The following is a 14,436-nucleotide window of genomic DNA, read 5'->3' as shown; positions in this document are numbered from 1 at the left end:
GTAAAGAAATATGAGAACATAAATTTTATAAGTAGCCATCTTTATATGTATAAATCGGCTTTCTATACATATAAAGACTTTGAAAATAGTGGACAGGTATTAAGAAAGAAGTTTTTATGTCTACAGAAATTATATATGCATAGAGAAATAATCATTTATTGGAAATAGATATTGGTAGGAAGTAGTGGTGGAAAACTATCGTATTGACAACATCAATATTTGCCGACAGTATTCACACCCTCCATCGATATATTGATACTATCGACCAAATTTAAATCAACATATTAAGGTTTTTATGACTTTATATTAATTTGTTTGGATGCTTTTGCGATGTACATATGTACTATGTATTTACAAAACAGTATTTTTTTGTGAAAATTCAGCTTGTCGACTGTTGTTAACTTAAGTTTGGGGTGTCTATCATTGATAATTAACCGGGTCTTGCTGAATATCCTCTTTCTTCGACAGATGAAACTGGCACGCTAAGGTATCAATTTCATTGTAGAATATGGTAATGGTTTAAACAGCAAATCATTATAATGTTTTAAGAGAGCAGATATTTCATAATTTGTTTGGAAAATTTGCCTTCATTATGTTAGCCTCCAAAACATTAATGGATCAGAATTATATTTGCAGTTGTATTGTATTGTTTTTTTTTGTGTCAATTGCAGTCAATGTTAGTGTTCTATTGTTTTAGTTGGTTACTCGTTGCCATAGAAACCTAATAAAGGACTGGTTATTTGCTAGCTTCAAAAAAGCAGATATTAACATTTCGGATTCCAACGCCTTCGATGCTTGTTCAGCATTTTCTTCAATTTAAAGCCTTTTTTTTTTGAAGTATGCATACAATATTGTACATATCCGGGGCAGAGTTCGTTCTTCACAGAGAAAAAATCGTTTTACTACTGGTTTTAAAAAATTGTATTGATTTCGTTAGAAAGCTGTTGAAGCTGTAAATGTAGTCCACGTATGAGTGGGATTATAAGAGATGAATTCACTTTCTTTGAACTAGAAAATTGTTGTTCTTTGAAAATCAAATTGATTGCATACCAGCTAGAGGAATTCCTGGAATGTCGTGCGGTTTGTTAAATCGCAGCGCATCCGATAGCTAGGATACGTTTGCAGAATGCCAGATGAAAGAATACCTCGCAAAGTTTTGAATGCACGCATGTATGACGAAAAGCGAAGAGGGCGTCCGAGGAAAAAATGGCAAAACGCCGTTGAGGACGATCTAAGAAGCATATGAGCGCTGAACTACCGTAGTATGGCTATGGACAGAGATGCATTGGGTAGGAAGCTAATAAGTTTAATAATTCAAACAAACATTGCATAGCAACTATTCCACCTGGTTGAAACTTCTTGAATATCTTTTAAAGGTTTGTCAGTGGATTGTTCTGCGAAAAGTTCTACATTTGAAGTGGTGCTTGATTTAAAAAATCTTACAATATCTTAAAATTTTTTTAAAACTAAGAAAACTTTGTGTATTTTTAAACAATCTTGCACAACTAAGTTAACTGAATGTGCAGCACTTGGTAGATGCCGCTTTTTCAGAAGCTCACAAGCCTTCAGCATTAAAGATGCATTAGCTGTGACAATACAAATGAATTTTTCGCTCAAGCCCCCTATCTACGAATATTTCAAACAGTGATGCCTCAATATTTTCAGCAGTATGGTATATTTTGGTCAAGCCGGACTTTGGTTGACAAGATTTTGCATTTTACACTAAATTCGCTGTCAATAAAATGACAAGTAGCAGACATATAGAACTCCATAGCCTGCAAGCTCCATAAATCAAAACTAACTACAACGTATTCCGCTGATTTAAGTTAATTTTTTTATTCTAATTTATGTATTTCATCGATTAAATGTTTCATTTGATGAAATGTTTTTAAAAGTTGTTTTAGATGGAAGATGGATGATATCAAGGATCTAAAACATCAATTAAACAAGTGAAACCTGTATCATTCACTATACTGAATGGTTGCAGACTTTGCTCACTCGTAATAGAACCTGTGCGGCTTGCCTTTTTTCTTTTGAAGACATACAAACTGAGCACCCCTGCAAGTAATCTCATTATTTCCTAGTATTTCCACTCGATTTGAAAGTATTCTTGCAGAATGAACAAATTGCTATGAATTTATTTTCCTAAGCCTTTGTAAAGTAATTCCAAACATTAGATATTTTATTTTGTTTTTTGTTTGGTGGAGAATCAACATTTTAGTCTTACGAAGGAAAAAAAACGCGCTCAATTGTTGCAGTCTACTCAAGTTAATCTGTCTTCGCACATACATACCCGTTATCTTTGCAAATTAAGTGTTTAAATCAATCTCCTTAGGCTGTGTTCATACGTGCCAACTTTTTATTGATTCTGATAGCTATTTACATAGTTAAGGCGGTTCCGATAGTGTCGATAGTCCTAAGTCGGAGAGAGTATTTTTTAGAAAAGCCAGCCATCGATATATCGATAGCGTCGTCGATATTTTTCCACCTCTATTAGGAAGTACCAATCAGTTTTAACGCTTAATCTATATATGTTGCATACATGCTTATATATACAAGTTCATGCGCATGCACATAGGTATAAATATATAGGTATATTTTTATTATCTAGAAGATCTGTGTGGCGTGAAACATATTGAAGCTATATATTAGGATGTGTAAAAAAAATGACCAAAAAATGAGACACCTGTCTTAATAATTTTTTGTATTATTTACCCGTGCCGCCAACCCTCTGAAAAATACTATATAACAAAAATGCACTTTTCCGTAAATTTGGTATTAAATGCTTGCAGATCGATATTATTTCATCTTTTCTCTTAGTTTCTCACCAAAATAAGATGAAAAAACAAGATAAATATTCTTGTTTCTTTAATTTTTTTATTTTGGGAGTTTTCACGTCCGATTTATTTATTTTTAATGAGTAGTAGAGTATCCTTTTTGGATTTTTTTAACCATCCTACTATATACGTATGCATTGCACGCACACATGACTATTAAGCTTTTATTCATCCATTATATACATCGATATGCAGAAACGAAACATTATACGAGCCAAGCTTTGAGCATTTTTTAAACATTTTAGTAGAGGAAAGAAGACTCAAAAGTGTAATTAACGCAATAAAGGAGTGGTGTAAGTTTATATTAAGTACAAGCGTGGCATATTTGAATAGTGTAAAACAGTACTAATTAATAAAAAAACGAATAGCCCAACAAAAAACAATTTCAAATTTATAGTTCCAATGCAACAACTAAGAAGTTCAAACAGCCAAATTAAGAATAAATTTGCCATGTAAAAGTGTTCCGTTTGCGAGTATGTAGTGAAGGGACGAAAATTTTATATATTTTTTTTAGTGTCATTAAAATAAACTTACATTTGCAATATTTTATATACATTGCTCGCAATTAACCAAAGAAATAAATAAGTTTTAATGGAACTTGCTTTATTACTGTTAATATTAAATGAAGAAAATTACGTGACACTCAAATGCAATCCATACGAATTTAATTACTAAAACATGGTATAAACTAAAATGCGTACAGTATTGTGCAAGACATAGGCAACTTTTTCTCCTAAGCTGGCAACCTTTTCTAAAATAGAAGATACTCATAGTGATAAGATACTTATAAATGTCAGCGCAACACATTTGAGTAATTTCTTCCCCTATTCCTACGTATAAATAAAGTTCAGTACTTTTGAAATGGTTAAAGCGAGAGTCACTAAAGAATACAACCCTAGTCTTAATTATAAGATGTAGTCTCTTACACCACCTGTTGTATTTATACGGACACAATTTTTTCTATAGATGTAATATTTCTATTACATAAGAATCTAATATTTTTTCAAAATAACAAGAGACAAGAGAGAGTAGAAGAGTTGGAAGTTTACATCTGATCTTGTCTTTAGAAGTTAGCAAAGTTTTAACCCTTTTTGCGCATTCCTAAAAGGGTTTTTCTTGTAATATCTACAAAGTCGTCAAAGTCAAGATAGTCGCCCGAATCGCATCTAGTTATTTGCCTATATGTAATAGGGCTTTTCTTTTCACCAAGCTTTAGCAAGTGGCGAATAGATGATGCTACTGGTATAAATGAACATATCTTGGCAATGCGTGAGTAGAGCGGTTTTAAATTACATGTGTGTGTACGACTGTGCTCGCTATCATTACAGGACACAACCCATGGGGTCAGCATATGAGCACAATTGGAATTATTGAGGACCGAATGTGAATGTCGTGCTTGGAGGAGGCGGAAAGCACTGAGCACTTTCTCTGTGAGTGTCCTGCCTTTGCTAGAGCGCGACTACGAGTGTTGGGTTCCGATGTCGTGAGAGTGAGTAATATTCGATCTCTAAAACTGGAGGATATTTACAAATTTGCCAAAGAATCTGAAAAATTCTCACAGGACTAACTATCTCTATATCTGTCTCTATTCCTATCTCTTTCTCTGATACTTTTCTCCTTCCCTCCTTGCCTATCTACCCTCTTTCCAGAATTTTAAATACAATGGGCGTTTTAGCGTGAGTGTTTTAGGAGCCACCAAATCTCCTGGTGCTCCTTGGCTCGCCCTTTTCAAATTTCAATTTCACGACAGTGCTTAAACCAGTCTAACCAGGTATGACCATACACAGTAGCGCCGAATCTTTCTCGATAACTTTGTAGTTGTTTTCGCATGCAAATTTTTCGTTAAGTTAATCGAGCTTAAAGATAGTGGCGGGAAAATTACGCGAAAGGAACTTGATTACATTAAATCTCAGTGCATGAATACATAACGGACAATATGCGGTTAGGATACTCACCACCAACGAGAGGCGCGACATTTTTAGTTTTAGAAGCTTCTTCGATCCGTACATGAACAGAAGCATATCTCTCAAAAGTTCTTTAAAATTCTCAACTGTTTCTACAACAAAATTACTAGGATTTGATCGATTTTCCACGGATTTAATATTGATGAAGGGTAAATCAGTAGGGTAACAGTAGTAGAGCAAAAACATTATATTTTGTTGTTGCCTGAATTCCCCAGAAAGCAATAAAGTAAAACATAAGCAAATTTAGCAATTTAGAAAACGCATAAAATTAAGAAAGTGAAATCAGCTGCTTCAGTACTGCTATGTACCTTATTGGTGTGCCTTGAGTAAATCTATTTCGATTCTATGACGACTGAGGTGGTAAGCGATGAATAGTGGAAACATTAATGTGAGCAGAATTCCTACATAAATATTTTGTGTGTATCAATATGGATAATGGCAAAAAATATCACCCGAAAAAATACTGCAGTTTTTCTAAAGTTCTAAAAGTTAGTTTTATTTGGTAGAAGTACTATTTTATTTGGTCTAAAACTCTAGCTTTGCTAACCTTAAAAATAGGAAAAAGTTGTATGCGCCATGCACAATACTGGACGCAGTGAGTTTATTAATTACTTACCTAGACATTAATGAATAAATTATTTCGTGTGTTTTTCATAGAAGACTGAATTGCACACCAAATTTTAGGTAACTACACAAATTTCTTTAAGTAGTTAGTGACAACAATTTTCTTATTACTACAATTAAAAGGAAAATATAAATACTTAATTTTATTTAAATAAAGCATTGTGATATAAATCAGCACATACTTAAATATTACTTTTATACCCTTATAAGCATTCTATGATTACGTGAGCTAAGTGTCACAATATATAACGCACATATGTACGGGTATATGTATGTGTAAATGCGTGTATCGTCACATCAGTGTAATCAGTAATTTCGCATTTATTAGTTAAAAAATAATTTTAAGCACGTAAAAATGCCACATTTATTTTTCAAAGAGTAAACAACTAAACCAAATATACACATACATACATCATATATAGCACCTATACATATATTTAACCATACACGTCTTTATAAAACTGGCGCCAAAGGTGTGAAATATAAATACGGATACATGTTTAATATGAAATAATTACAACCAATAAAATTGTGTTAAATAAAATAAAAGTAGTAAACATTTTTTATCAACCTTTTGGATTATTTTTTTAAATATATTTTTGTCATACATAGGTCGTGAAGGGGTACTAAATGTTAATAATATGTAATTTCATCTACTGTATGAATCCATCTATTGGAGGAGCATCTTACGCGAACTGGGTAATATTTTACTCATATTTATTTATATTTTATTCACATTTTGAGCGGTCAACTTTACGTAAAGGTTGAGATGTTACAAAAAAATGCGTTCTATAGAGCTGACTTTAAAGCTAGTCAGAAAAATAAAATGGTTTATTAATTTATACCTTTCAAGTGAGGAAAGGATATATGTATGTATGTTCCTTCATGCAGGTAGGTAGGTAGGTGAAATGGTTGAAGTGATAGTCTGGCACTCCTCACGTAGCAATAAAGCGCCGTTTTGGTACCATTATGAGACCTCCAACAGACACATATCTTCAGCCAGCCAGAGCTGTTGATATAATGGATTGATGGGATTTAGGTTGGCGCACTGCCCCAGGCTGTCGAAGAAAGGAGCACCCAGTGACCTTAATCGTCTAGGTGCCAAACCTGGATATTTAGAGAGAAAGTCTCTTTCTCTGAAAAGTCTCCACAGCTTCTGCAATAGGGGTTAAATGGTAACCTCCATTGCATTTTGCATGCCTGCAGGATCGCAAAGACTTCTGCTTGAAAACACTAGCAGTATTCGGCAGTTTAAAGGAGATAGATAAATTGGCTGATTTAGAGAAAACCCCTGTTCCGACTCCCGATTCCATATTGGAACCATCAGTGAAGCCAGAGGTGCAAGCTTCGGTGCAGACTTTCACCTCGATTCATATTCTTTCATGTACCCTGGATATATTTCAAATACATATACGTATACTTTCACCAAAATATTCGAGCCCAACTACCTTTTCTTTTTATTTACGGGCACCCACTCATTTCCAAAAATATAAAAAAATTACAATATCGAAGAATGGACCAATGTTATTTTTTTGGTTTGAAATGCAATGTTTTATTGACTATAGTCTCTCTGAACATGAATACACTTTTTCCAACGAGTTTACAATTTATGAATTTCATCCCTGAAGTGAGAATCTGGAAGGGTTACAAATTGCGCTTCCATAGCTCTTACGACCTCATCATGTGATGAAAACCGCTTTCCACGCATGCCTTTTTTAACAATTAGAACTTTAATTCATGGATTTTAACTATTTTCAACATGCTCTTGTGACCCGGTGCATTGTTTATGTGAAAAATATTTTTTTTCTTTTGCATACTCGGTATTTTCTCACGAAATTTTTCCTTCAAGCTGGCTTAAAAGGTTACAATATTCAGAATTTATTGATTTAAGAACTACAAACAAAATTCCTTTCGCATCCTAAAAAGCCTGATGCTAACGCCTTCTTGACCGATATTTTGACACGAACTAGTTTCGGAGTCGAAGAACCAGGTTCACACCACTCTTTAGCCTATTGTTCTAATATAGTATTATGGTAGTAGACCCAAGTCTCATCCATAGTGATTAATCGATGCACAAAATCCGCCTTATTTTTTCAAAAACGCTCTAAATGTTGCTAAGAAGGTCCCATTCGTATGTGTTTTTGTTCCATTGTTAGCGAATTCGCCACCTCTTATGACCAGCTTTTTGAAACCCAATACTTCAATCAAAATATATGCCCAGGATTTCTACTAAATCTCTTTTAACCATTCTATGATTCTCTAATCCAAAACTTTATATTTTTTCTACGATTTCTGGTGTGTTGGCCATTTTTGGACCTCCTTGACTTGGATCTTCTTCAAGGCTTTTACGATCAAGTATAAATTCAGCAACATTCGTTCTTAAATTGTCTTTGCTTTCCAACCTTCCAAAAATAAAAATTCAATCACTGCGTGAGACTTGATTTTTTGCATTGTAGAAAAAACTGTGACACGTCGATACTAAATGGCTCGTAAGCAAAGAATGAATTAACAGATTGAAATTTCACAAAACATACATTAGGTTTCTTCTATTCACCATTTCCCAGCTCGCTATTTATATGCAGCAACAACAAAGTTATCGAGTACGGTTATAGCTCATTAGACTGGTATAACTCATGCTCATACAAACACCTCTAATTTAAGGCGGCTCTATTCCTGTGTTGCTCATTTATACCAGTTGCTTCATCTATTCGCAACTTTCTAACGTTTGGCGAAAAGAAGAGGCCCGTTAACACATATCACTTAACATACATTTACATTGCATTATTTTTACTGGAAAACCAATAAATCACTGGATTATCAGTTACATCATTATCTAGTTTGGTTTATAACAATTTTATGAGGGATCTGTAGAGATGATGAGAAAATCTTCGATGCCGTCTCATGCCGCTTAACTAACCGCACTTGGGGTTTTTTTGTAAGGAGCTTGAAACTAAAATGTCAGAACCATTATTAAATGTGCCGTCACACCAATGGTATGTGGGGCAATTTTGTTGACATAATATCATAGTTTCATAACAGGTTCCACACCTGTGGACGTATGGAGACTTTACTTCATCGATAGTATCCACTCCTCCCACTATGTTTAAAAGCGGTTGTGGAGGAAATGAAACATCGGGGAATGTCCTATACTTACAAACTATTGCTTTGTCATCTGTTTGATGCTCTGGTGAGAGTTTGTCTCAAGCTACTAGCACACGTGATTATTAAGCTTAAAAAACAAAAGAAATATATCATATCGAAAATATGACATTGAAAACCTATTTCCAAAGTGGGGAGTCTTCTTCTTCTTCCGCGGTTACAGTAAATGGCGAGCGTTACCGTGACCTGCTCAACGAGTTTTTGTTTCCAAAAATTTAAGAGGATGACATGGACGACGATGGAGGATGGTTCCATGTGTAGAAGTCCACGCAAGTGGGGAAAGTTACTGATCGCCATTCACTTGGGAGTGGCCAGGACGATTCTTCTACATATGGTTCAAGCAGCTCACAACGGCCGGGATTAGCCCACGTATCCTCTGGGTAGCTTCCGAACACCCGTTTGGGAGTGAGCTAACGTGAGAAGGCGAAGCATTCCAGGATAGCTGGTTGTGCGCTGGGTTTGGGACCCGCCACTTAAAAATCACCCCCAATGAAAAGAATTAACAAGCCTCGGATGAGAACAGCCTTTACTGATGACGACCCCTGCAAACGAAATAAGGAATATGATTTGAGGGCATGCACCTGGAATGTCCGGTCCCTTAATGGGGAAGGTGCCTCTGCCCGGCTGGTTGATGTCCTCGTGAGAGTAAAGGCTGACATCACTGCCATCCAAGAGATGCGATGGACGGGGCAAGGTAAGAAAACCATAGGACCTTGCGACGTCTACTACAGCTGCCATGTAAAGGAGCGCAAATTCGGTGTCGGATTTGTTGTGGGAGAGAGACTTCGTCGCCAAGTACTGTCGTTCACTCCGGTGGACGAGCGTCTCGCAACAATCCGCATCAAAGCCAGATTTTTCAACATATCGCTAATTTGCGCCCACGCCCCGACGGAAGAGAAGGACGATGCGACCAAAGATTCCTTCTATGAGCGCTTGGAACGTTCCTATGAGCGCTGCCCCCGCCACGACATAAAAATCGTGCTTGGCGACTTCAACGCCAGGGTGGGCAAGGAGGGAATTTTTGGTCCCACAGTCGGAAAATTCAGCCTGCACAACGAAACATCCGGTAACGGACAGAGGCTGATCTACTTCGCCGGGGCCCGAAACATGGTAGTCTGCAGCACCAGATTCCAGCATAAAAAGATACACCAAGCTACTTGGCTGTCTCCTGATCGGAAAACGCGAAACCAGATCGATCATGTTGTGATAGATGGAAGACACGCTTCTAGTGTATTAGATGTAAGCACGATCCGAGGACCCAACATCGACTCGGATCATTACCTTGTTGCAGCCAAGCTGCGCACCCGCCTCTGTGCAGCAAAAAACGTACATCTACCTGCGCAAAGAATGTTCGACATCGAAAAGCTGCAATCACAACAGACAGCCAGAAGATTCGCCACTCGACTCTCACTCCTGCTCTCGGAGAGCACTGCCCAACAAACCGGCATGCGCGAGCAATGGAGCAACATTTCTCGTTCCCTACGTACCGCCGCCGAAGAAGAAATCGGATTCCGGCGAGCCCGAAAAAACAATTGGTACGACGGGGAATGTCATGCTGCCGCAGAAAGAAAGGATGCCGCCTATAGAGCCACGCTGCGATCGGGCGCAACGCGAGCCATGTGGGATCGCTACAGAGAGCTGAAAAAGGAAGAGAGACGTATTATCCGAAAGAAGAAACGAGAGGCCGAAATACGTGAGTGCGAGGAGCTTGAGATGCTGGCCAATAGGAAAAACGCCCGAAAATTTTACCAGAAAGTTCGGCGGCTTACAGAAGGTTTTAAGACCGGGGCGTTGTCCTGTAAGAACAAAGACGGTGATCTGGTGACTGACGTACAGAGCAATCTTAAATTATGGAGGGAACACTTCTCGAACCTGTTAAACGGTGACAGCTGCGCATGTCATAGAGAATGTGAAGATCCCGATACCCCAATCGTTGACGACGGAATTGTCGTTCCGTTACCCGGCCATGACGAGGTGAGAATAGCAATATCACGGCTAAAGAACAACAAAGCCGCGGGCGCCGACGGACTGCCGGCTGAGCTATTCAAACATGGCGGCGAGGAGCTGGTAAGGTGCATGCATCAGCTCCTATGCAGAATATGGTCGGATGAAAGCATGCCTGCCGATTGGAATTTAAGTGTGCTCTGCCCAATCCATAAGAAGGGCGATCCTGCAATTTGTGCCAATTACCGCGGGATTAGTCTTCTAAATATCGCCTATAAGGTTCTAGCGAGCGTATTGTGTGAAAGGCTGAAGCCCACCGTCAACCAACTGATTGGACCTTATCAGTGTGGCTTCAGACCTGGAAAGTCTACCATAGACCAAATATTCACAATACGCCAAATCTTGGAAAAGACCCATGAAAGGAGAATCGACACACACCATCTTTTCGTCGACTTCAAAGCTGCATTCGACAGTACGGAAAGGAGTTACCTGTATGCCGCGATGCCTGAATTTGGTATCCCCGCAAAACTAATACGGCTATGTAAGATGACGTTGTTCAACACCAGCAGCGCCGTCAGAATTGGGAAGGACCTCTCCGAGCCGTTTGATACCAAACGAGGTTTCAGACAGGGTGACTCGCTGTCGTGTGACTTCTTTAACCTGATGTTGGAGAGCATCGTACGAGCCGCAGAACTTAATCGCTCAGGCACAATTTTTTATAAGAGCGTACAATTGCTGGCGTACGCCGATGATATTGACTTCATCGGCCTTAACAACCGCGCTGTTAGTTCTGCCTTCTCCAAACTGGATAAAGAGGCAAAGCGAATGGGTCTGGTGGTGAACGAGGACAAAACGAAGTACCTCCTGTCTTCAAACAAACAGTCGGCGCACTCGCGTATCGGCACCCACGTCACTGTAGACAGTTATAATTTTGAGGTTGTAAAAGACTTCGTGTATTTAGGAACCAGCATTAACACCGATAACAATGTCAGCCTTGAAATCCAACGTAGAATCTCTCTTGCCAACAAGTGCTACTTTGTACTAAGTAGGCAATTGAGCAGTAAAGTCCTCTCTCGTCGAACAAAACTAACACTCTACAAGACTCTCATCATGCCCGTCCTAACGTATGGCGCAGAAGCTTGGACGATGACAACATCCGATGAAGCGACGCTTGGAGTGTTCGAGAGAAAGATTCTGCGTAAGATTTTTGGACCTTTGCACGTTGGCAACGGCGAATATCGTAGACGATGGAACGATGAGCTGTATGAGCTTTACGACGACATAGACATAGCGCAGCGAATAAAGATCCAGCGGCTTCGTTGGCTGGGTCATGTCGTCCGAATGGATTCAAACGCTCCGGCTTTGAAAGTATTCGATGCGGTACCAGCTGGTGGTAGCAGAGGAAGAGGGCGGCCTCCTCTGCGTTGGAAAGATCAGGTGGAGAAGGACTTGGCTTCACTTGGAGTGTCCAATTGGCGCCGGTTAGCACGAGAAAGAAACGACTGGCGCGCTTTGTTAATCTCGGCCAAAATCGCGTAAGCGGTTATCGCGCCAATTAAGAAGAAGAACATGGACGACATTTGGTTTCAACAGGACGGTGCAACTTGTCACACTGCCAAAGTTACACTCCAACTTTTGGCTACCGTTTTTGAAAACCGAATAATCCGCCGAAATTCCGATATCAATTGGCCGCCTCGGAGCGCTGTGATTTAAGCCCGTTGGACTATTTTTTGTGGGGAGCCGTTAAGGACAAATGCTATGCGAACCATCCAGAGACGATTGATGCTTTAAAACATAAAATCGAAGTTACCATTCATGAAATTGGAGCCCAAACAATCGAAAACGTGCTTAAAAATTGGGATGATCGAATGGACTACTGTAAAGCCAGTCGTGGCAGTCATTTGAACGATATTATTTTTCATTCATAAATCACAATGTTCAGTCTTCAAAATAAAAAAAAAAGCTTGAAAAAATATTGATTAGGTTTTTTTATAGCTGATTCAAAAAGCAAATTTTACATTTTTACATTACTAAGCATAGCTAATTTGCGCTCATTAACATGTTGGGCCTATGTAGTGTCTTGTGTGCATATCCCCTAAATGATCGTAATATGATCCATTGTATTTTTTCATATATCTAAATGACGGACAGACTTCCCTTAATAGGTTTCAGTTATTATAGGAATCATATTTACTTAGGTATTTCATTATAATTACATATCTATACTATAAAGATGAATGTCTGTACGTTGTCCGTGCATCACTACGAAACGACAACACCCATCGTCACTAATAATCGAATATTTGCTTAAATTTAATCTAAAAAATCTTAGTTTTTCCTATTTCCCACTATTTATAGCACGCTCTAGACTTCATAATCCGCATAAGCTGTTCAACTATGACCCAAATGCAAAGTTCAAAAACGGTTTGAGATAGAAAATTAATAAAAATAATTTTGTTTGATATTTTTCTGATTGGTTGTTTTGATTTTATTCAACGAGGCATAGCAACGGATGCCGGGTATTGATTGAAATTATTTTCTATGAAATTATTGTTTGTAATTTTTTTATATAATATACATATCCTGATGTCCCTCAAAACTACTCCTACGCGAGCGGGGCTGCGGGTTAAAGCTAGTCTAAACATAAATTATAGTTTTTAAAGGTTTACGGCTTTTAATAAGCATTAGGAAACTAATATCTTGTTCGTAACCCTGTCACAATTTTTACTACACATGTCCCAATGCGAATGTATTTGTACAAGTATTTAGGGCCAACTTTTCAGTACTAGTTGAACTGTGTTGAAATTTTGTTTTTTTAATTTATTTTAATAGGAAAGCATAATTGAACTAGCACTGAGAACTGGCCCTAATATAACTTTATACATATCAAATTGTTACATTTTACCGCTGAATCAGTTATCGGTAAGCGCTGAAATAGCAAACACAAAAACCATACATTAATTTCAACTGAATTATAACAGACGAAAGCGCTCATACTCGTATTTAAGGGTCGTTCGCATACAGCTTTAGATTGCAATTGGGTTTGCTTCAGCTTCATTTCAACAGGGTGGGGGTGAACACATACATTTATATGAAGCTGTTCGCATTGACAATGCTGATGCTAATGCAAGGCAGATGATTGTGTAACTCTCAACTTTTAATATTTCATTATGTTATTAGTTTCATTAATTTTGTCTAATACAACGTCGATGTTATGCACATAGTTGGCCCCTAAAGCGTTAAAAAATTAACGAAGATATTTTCTTTAAGTAGAGCAATGAGATTGAGTATTTTTATGTAAATATATCGTGGTTGCTGCCGAGGCATTAAAGAACCGCAATTTTCGGAACCGGTTGAACCGGATGAACGCCATATAACAAGAAAAATAAAAAGAACAGTTCGCAGGGCCTTGAAACGTACCGGGTATAGCTCGCGAATGGCTCCAAGGAAACCACTCATCAGCAAAGTTAATAAAAATAAGAGGATAGAGTTCGTAAAACAATATAAAAATAAGCCACTTGATTTCTGGGGCAACGTTATTTTTAGCGACGAGAGTAAGTTCAATATTTTTCAATCGGATGGAAGGATTCGAGTCTGGAGAAAACCCAATACCGAATTCGAAAAAAGAAATACATTGAGTATGTACAGTGAAACGTTGTGGAGAGAGTGTAATGGTGTGGGGATACGTGCCAACGGCAGGCGTGGGTAGTATTGTATTTATTGAGGCTATTATGGATAAATCACTTTACCTTAATTTTTTATAACAAAACTTGCAAACTGAGTGTTGGAAATAACTTTTATTTTCAACCAGATAATGAGCCCAAGCATTCTGCCCACGATGTGCGTATGTGGATCATACATCATGAGCCTTACATTCTTCCCACACCACTACAGTCTCAAGACTTGAA

This window comes from Anastrepha ludens, chromosome 4 (genome assembly GCF_028408465.1).
Source record: "Anastrepha ludens isolate Willacy chromosome 4, idAnaLude1.1, whole genome shotgun sequence".
NCBI lineage: Eukaryota > Metazoa > Arthropoda > Insecta > Diptera > Tephritidae > Anastrepha > Anastrepha ludens.
This window is presented reverse-complemented; position numbering follows the sequence as displayed.